Source organism: Schistocerca nitens, chromosome 4 (assembly GCF_023898315.1).
Source record: "Schistocerca nitens isolate TAMUIC-IGC-003100 chromosome 4, iqSchNite1.1, whole genome shotgun sequence".
Taxonomy (NCBI): domain Eukaryota; kingdom Metazoa; phylum Arthropoda; class Insecta; order Orthoptera; family Acrididae; genus Schistocerca; species Schistocerca nitens.
Window position 1 is genome coordinate 421,617,552 of NC_064617.1, and position 8,027 is coordinate 421,625,578.

An 8,027-nucleotide genomic window follows, 5' to 3' on the forward strand; every position below is an offset into this window, starting at 1 on the left:
CAGCAAGACATTCTGTGGTTAGACCGACTAGCAGTTAGCGAGTGGATAAGTAAGTTCAAATGGATCAAATGGCTCTGAGCACTATGGAACTTAACATATGAGGTCATCAGTCCCCTAGAACTTAGAACTACTTAAACCTAACTAACCTAAGGACATCACACACATCCATGCCCGAGGCAGGACTCGAATCTGCGACCGTAGCAGCAGCGCGGTTCCGAACTGAAGCGCCAAGAACGCTCGGCCACAGCGGCCGGCGGTCGGTAAGAGTATGGGCATGATTTTCTTAGTCGAGACTCTGTGTCGGTAGGACACGCAATGTGAAGTGAGATGAAATGACGTGTTTATAAGAAAATATACAAGGAAATATATGATGATGAATGTTGTTGATAATGTTTGAACAGCAGAATTATTGACAAATATATAATTTTTGGAACCAGATGTCGCACGAATAAGGTAAAATTTTCTAAAGTGTTTGCTCTTCAACAAAATATTTCTTTTGCTAGCCATATGCCTCCTAGTAGTTAAGAGTCTATACTAGTAGTAAGTGCTGTAGTTCGTGTTATGACGATTTTCCGTGAGCTAAGTGACTTATGAAAAAGAACGAGGTTTCCACTATCGTTATTCGTGACTGAAGTGAGTTTAGGCAATTTACAGAGTTGGAGGCAGTTTCATATTTCTTTAATTTCACATTTTTTTAAAGATTTATATTATTATTAGGATTTCTTACAATTCAGGGCAATTCTTTTGTGTTAATTATTGGAAGTCATATTGTCAATGTATAGCAGTCAGATTGCGTTGGGCTTGTATATTGTCTGTAATAAATGACTAGGTTAAGTTTGAGTTGTCTTGGTCAGGGAAAATTCCGTAGGTTAGTGTTTTATAACAAAATATCATTAAAGAGCTAGTTTCACACGTTATTTTTATCTCCACATGGACTGTCATTGTGCTAGCAGGACTGCCGATAACACGAGTGATTCTCCCGGCGAATTCTTGCCATTTGTTACATCCGCCTTCCGCAGTGCTCCACGGTGCCTGCCCGTCAGTACGTGACAGTGCCAGGTCTCGGTTTAGCTGTGGCTGCTCCTTCGGTTCTTCACTTCACGATCTCATAGCCTACAGTCGACTCGGGCAGCTTTAGGAGGACTGCAATGTGCCTGATGTGTTTGTTTCTCAGGTGACTTGTAATGAGTAGTCCACGTTGGAAGTCACCGAGCTCTGCTGACCTAACCTTTCTGCTGTTTTTGTTTCTCTACTCAAAACATCATGCCCTCCACCTCAGTTTGTAGTGTCAGGGCGCCTCTCTTGACATCTAGTGGTCAGTTCCGCTTTACATAAGTGTTTGTAATGATTACATAATATTAAGATCTGCCAACGGCTTTGCCGCAGTGGTAACACCGGTTCCCGTCAGATCACCGAAGTTAAGCGGTGTCGGGCTGGGCTAGCACTTGGCTGGGTGACCATCCGGTCTGCCGAGCGCTATTGGCAAGCGGGGTTCACTCAGCCCTTGTGAGGCAATCTGAGGAGCTACTTGACTGAGAGGTAGCGCCTCTGGTCTCGGAAACTGACATACGGCCGGGAGAGCGGAGTGCTGACCACATGGCCTTCCATTTCCGCATCCAGTGACGCCTTTGGGCTGAGGATGACACGGCGGCCGGTCAACATCTTTGGGCCTTCATGGCCTGTGCGGGAGGAGTTTTGTTTACTTTTAGTATTATGGTCTGGTGGCTAACGACAGGAACTCTGTATGCAGGAAACTGGCAACCCTAGAAAATTACAGTAAAGTGCAGGAAAACCCGCTTGTCGAAAGGCTGGCACTTGGCTCTGAACATAAATAGATATAACATATTGCGCATATAAATTATTGTGTGATTAAATTATTGCTGAGGCCGTCATTGACAACCGTAACAGCTATGAAATATCTGGCAGTGGGCAGCTCGAAGGACCTAAAACTAATTGTGCAAGTAATCCACTTTGCTGCTTCAGGTACTTAGTCATTCGAATACATATAACATGGGTAAATGTAAATAAACCTAGTTGTAGGAAAACGGTCTCATTGATGCGTTCGTATAGTCATTTGTGGATTAGCTTGCATCGGTGCTTTGACTTGGAGTTTCCTTGGCACGCCCCAAGCGGACGCGACTTCCGCATGTGCCGCCTTTGAAGTCCGTGTGCAAGGGTGGTATGAAGGAAGGCGGCATAAACAGAGAATCAGACAGTCTGCTAGCAGCCGTGAGGATGCGAAGGTTGCCCAGGATAGGGGCTAGTGCTAACTTGGGAAGCTGACTCCTGTTTGGAATTGGCTGTGTCATGGGTGGCTACGTATAATGTAGTCGATTACCTCGTGACATGGCCATTGGCGGACTGAGGCATTTCCATACGGCATTCCGCCAAGCAAGTAGTTGACTGAGGTATACCTTCTGTGGCAGCATTGTGGCAGTTATCACCATCACACAGCAGAAATTAGTGGTGAACTTCAATCTGTGACACTAAACGTCCCCTTAGAAAAATTAATGAATGACTGTGCTGATAAACCTCTTACATTATTTGCTTTTCAAACAGCTGAGCAAAACTGAACGTACTCAGACATTACTCTCTTTACTTATTCTGATCAACACTAAACTGACACACAATATTTTTAACTCAACGCAATCTGACTTTCAAAAATCCCTACAAAAGAATGGCCCTGACTAACAATAACCTATACTTTTCATGAATCACTTACCTCACAAAAATCTTCGTTACTCGAACTACTGCAATACAGCGAGAGCCACTACTGCCAGCTAAATAAAAGATTCTAACTACTGAAGGGACTAACTACTGATAGGCATAGTTAGCAAATGAAAGTTTTTGATAAAGAACAAACAATGTATTTACCTTAATAGTGTTCAAAAGTCATAATATGTATATATTAGTTCATGACATCCAGTCTTACAAATTTACTGTCTCTGATGGACACACGTCCAGATCATCCGCTCTCAAAACTCCGCCATCTCTCTCCCCACATCCACCACTGCTGGCGGCTCACCTCCAACTGCGCAACGCTACACGCTGTAACAGCCCACTGCCCAACGCTACAATAGCGACTATTGCAACAATGCTAACCAGCCACAGACTGCACACAGCACAGCCAGTGATTTTCATACAGAGCGCTACATGGCGTTACCAATATAAAAACCTAAACAGCCTACTTACAATACCACTTAGATGCCTTAAAGACGAGTGAACATAGTACTGGTGTATGCCAGTCTTGACAGTGCACATGGGAACTCAGCTGCCCCATCATTTATCTAATCTTTTCTTTAAATTCCAGACAGACTGCCAGCAGTGTCTTGTGCTGTTTTGGAGATTTAAATTCATCTGTAACTATTGCACCGCCTGTGGGATATCTTACGGAAAACGGCTTTTGTGTTCAGCTGCATGAGCTGACACTCAGTTTAAATGTGTGTCTCTCGGCCAAAGGGCAATATGCGAGGGTTGCCCAGAAAAGTTCCGATCCGTCGCTAAATGGAAACCACAGTGAAAATCAGAAATATTTTATTTGCAAGAGTTAGCTACACTTTCCAGATACTTCTCTACATAGTCGCCGTTCCGACATAGACATTTGTCTGACCGTTATACCAAATTTCCAACATGATCGTCATAGGAAGCAGCCTCCTGTGCTTTCCGATAATTCTCTACGCTGGTCTATAGCGCGTAGCCTGCGCCCAAATGTTGTCTTTGTATCCAGCGTTTCATGTGTACAGAGATGCTACTCAGGACGAGCCAATTAGGGCTGTTTTGTGGGTAATCGAACACTTCCCATCGAAAAGGCTGCAGGAGCGTCTTCACTGCCCCTGCAAAGTGTGGCTGAGAATTGCCTTTACGAAGGAAGTGCATGGCAGTTGTGTTAGGCGGGCTGCCTTCATTAAGGCGAAGCTTCTCAGTGAGCCCTCCTACTTGGCGGGAGACATCGTTGTTCTCGGCACCTTTACTCGCTCACAGTGCGCTCACAACTGAAAAGAGCGTCTTGATGCGATCGACGGTCTTACTAGAGACACTACCCAACACATATGTGTAAAGCTTCATCGGGTTTTCACTGAGGTGTTCATTTCGCAACCGATCGGAACTTACTTTGTGGACAACCTTCGTAGTTAACTAAGACCGCGTTTATGTTGTCAAAGTGTGGTAGAGGTGCAGAACTGATGATTTCTTTTCAATTTTATGTAACTGTTTTAAGATGGAATGATATGGTGGTATCTACATCTACACAACTACTGTGCAATTCGTATTTAAATGCCCTACAGATAGTTCATCGAACCATTTTCACCCTGTTTCTCTACCATTGTACTCTAGAACATCGCGAGAAAAAGGAACACGTAAATCTTTCTTCGTTAGCTCGGATTTGTCTTACATTCATTCAATGATCGTTTCTCCCTATGTAGGGTGGGTGTCAACAAAATATTTTCGCTTTCGTAGGAGAACGTTTGAGGTTTCGTGAAAAGATCCCACCGCAACGGAAAACGCATTTGTTTTAACGATTGCCACCCCAACATATCCCATATTTCACTATAAAACAAAACGAGCGGCCCTTCCTTGAACTTTTGGAGGTCCTCCGTCAATGCTGTCTGGTAAGGATCCCATAAGGCACAGCAATACTCTAGCAGAGGACGGACAAGGGTAGTGTAGCCAGTTTCTTTAGTAGCCTCATTAGTAGCTTTGCTGCATCTTTTAAGAGTTCTGCGAGTAAAACGCAGTCTTTGGTTTGTCTTCCCCACAACATTATGAATGTGAACGTTCCTGTTTAAGTGTAACAGAAATTTAAGGGATTCCCTTTAGTACTTACGTACTAACATAGCTGCTCAGATTATCAGCTAAACCATTTTATAGCTTAGTAATAGTGCCGTGTTTTATATTTAAAGCTCTAAAACTTGATTGTTGTATTGTACCCTCAAATCTGCTGCGACGTCCTATTGGGACCTGTGCTGAATGTAAATGTGTTTATACCAGCTTCTGGACAAAGTTTTCAGACTGAGGCTTTGATGTCTGTCGTAGTTCTCTGGCAGTATGTTTTGGTTAAATTATGAATTGGAATTCCACTTCAGATATTGCAATTCTGCCCATGTGAAGTGCTTATTCTGCTTATTGGCGCCTGTAATCTATTTTGTTATCAGCGATTGAGCTATTGTCTCTTTTAAATAATTTTGATGTTAAATGCTATGTTTTAATTATACGGGCATTAAAATAAACTAAGCTTTTAAGTGACGCTTTACTTTGTGACGCTTTTAAATATTTTTTCCGGTGTTACACTATAATATCGTTCAATGGTGCCTTTAAACCTTTTCATGTACTGTAGTCAGTTTAGAAATAGCCTATAATAGATTAGCTCAAAGAAAAAATGTACCCATATTACCAGCGTGTGCCTTATGTAACCTGTTTAATTAAATATTGTGAAAGTATTCTGTTGAGAGTGGGCTCCCTCGCTTACTACTCCCGGTTCACCGTATCCTTAAACCATTTCGGTCATTGGCAAAATAGCCAAGGATATGTACTTCTGTGTTCAAAATTGAAGCAATGAACCGCTATTTCGCCATCCTTTGTGTAATTCGGGTTACAGTCGTACTAATTGGTTCAAAATGGCTCTGAGCACTATGGGACTTAACTTCTGAGGTCATCAGTGCCCTAGAACTTAGAACTACTTAAACCTAACTAACCTAAGGACATCACACACGTCCATGCCCGAGGCAGGATTCGAACCTGCGACCGCAGCGATCGCGCGGTTCGAGACTGTAGCGCCTAGAACCGCTCGGCCACTCCGGCTGGCCATACTAATTGTCAACAGATGTCCGCACGATCGTGTTCTGTACGGAAGATGGGATTCCGTTCAAAGGACAACCACGCCAACGATGACGTCATGGTACCTACAAGCGGGACAGTGTATGCCCGATAGTCCCACATCCGCAATCGCTGTGTACACAGTCACAGACGGTGCAGTGTTACACAGAGAAGACGCTGCCAGACTCTGCGGTGGAGGCTATAGGAAGACTGGAAGCAGGAGGGTCGCAAACTGATGTCGGCCGATGGCTTAATGTGAATCGTTCTGTTGTTTCTCGGATTGGCGACAGTTTATTGAGACCGAAACTGTGTCCCGAAGACCAAGGCATGGCCGACCACGTGTGACTTCAGAAAGAGAGGGCCTTTATATGGCTGTAAGGGCACTACGTTACCGCCTTAGTACTGCACGGCAACTGGCATCTGACTGGCATCGCACCATCCACAGGACGTGTTGCATCGAGGCAAATGGTGTACGGAAGGCTTCGACGGAGTAGCCTTTATTGCTGGAAACCTGCTGTATTCGTACCTCATCGCGTCTGCACATAAGGAAACGTCGAGAATGGAGTCGTCAACATGTCACCCGGACGGTCGAACAGTGGACCAATCTTCTTTTCCGAGACGGGTCCCGATTGGGTCTGGAGCGTAATTCTCGAGGGATTATCATTTGCTCAGAACGTGTAACATTGTGGAAAGAGAACGACATCGAGGAGGATCCCTAATAGTATGGGCAGGGATCATGTTGACCACTCTAACACCTCTTCACGAAATTGTACTGGTTCAAAAGTGGTTCATAAGACGCTGAGCACTATGGGACTTAACATATAAGGTCATCAGTCCCCTAGAACTTAGAACTACTTAAACCTAACTAACCTAAGGACATCACACACAGCCATACCCGAGACAGGATTCGAAAGTGTGACTGTAGCGGTCGCGTGGTTCCAGACTGTGGCGCCTAGAACCGCTCGACCACCCCGGCCGGCGACAATGCTCCATCTCATAGAGCACGAGTGGTTGATGTTTTCTTGTAAATGGAAAATGCACACATGGCGTGGCCTGCTCGCTCTCCTGATTTGAATCCCATGGAGCATGTCTGGGATGCCCTAGGAAGGCAGACTGCATCTCATCAGCATCCACCAACCACTCTCCAAGACTTGCGAGCAGCTCTGCAGGAAGAATTGGCGTTATTGCCTCAACATGAGATTGATGATATCGTTCACAGAATATCCCGTCGTTGTCAGGCCTAATCAGTTGTTCGAATGCGTGTGAAAATCCGTTAAGTTGGAAAACACGAAGAACATTTTTGTCTACCGTTCTGCACATTACAGTTGTTTACTGTCTGAGACTTCACATTTTTCTGCTTACTATCACCGATTTATACCGTTTTGTGCCAAAATAAACGCCACCTTGTAAAATTTTCGTTTGTTGCTGTAATTTTGGAGACCAGTTTATTTTATCCACGAAATAGTTAACTTACAAAACTTAAGCACTGTTTATCATTTTTGGTTTTTAACAGCTAGGATTACTAGAAGAGACAGTTCAATAAGCGCAAGAGCGTCAGGGATACGATCAGCCAACTCCAGTACACACAGTGGTTTACACTTAAAATTCTCGGGTCTTACGTTTAAAGAGAGGTCAGGTGACAGTTTACGTCGTCTCACGTACGTTAATTGTTGACCAAGGTGGGACAGTCACAGAAAGGAGTACTAGTACGGAGGGCTACTAGCAATCGTTAGAAGAACCACAAGCACCCAAAATCACATATCGTGAATTAGCGTGTTTCATATACTTTCATTAAAATGAAGCTAAACGATGTCAAAATTAGCGAAGGGAGGGCTATGCGTGAAGCGTTCAGTGAATTCTAAAGTAAAATTCTATGTACCGCCTTGACAGAAAATCCTAGGAAGTTCTGGTCTTACGCTAAATCAGTAAGTGGATCGAAACAGCATATCCAGACACTCTGGGATGATAACGGCATTGAAACAGAGGATGTGACGCGTAAAGCTGAAATACTAAACACCTCTTTCCAAAGCTGTTTCACAGAGGAAGACCACATTGCAGTTCCTTCCCTAAATCCTCGCACGAACGAAAAAAATGGCTGATATCGAAATAAGAGTCCAAGGAATAGAAAAGCAACTGAAATCACTCAACGGAGGAAAGTCCACTGGACCTGACGGGATACCAATTCGATTCTACACAGAGTACGCGAAAGAATTTGT

At 44.0% G+C, this 8,027-nt stretch overlaps 1 pseudogene; it reads left to right on the plus strand.

The window, feature by feature from the left end:
- The first annotated feature begins 1,367 nt into the window (after window positions 1-1,367).
- Window positions 1,368-1,485, plus strand: LOC126253812 (5S ribosomal RNA; annotated as a pseudogene).
- Window positions 1,486-8,027: the final 6,542 nt, after the last annotated feature.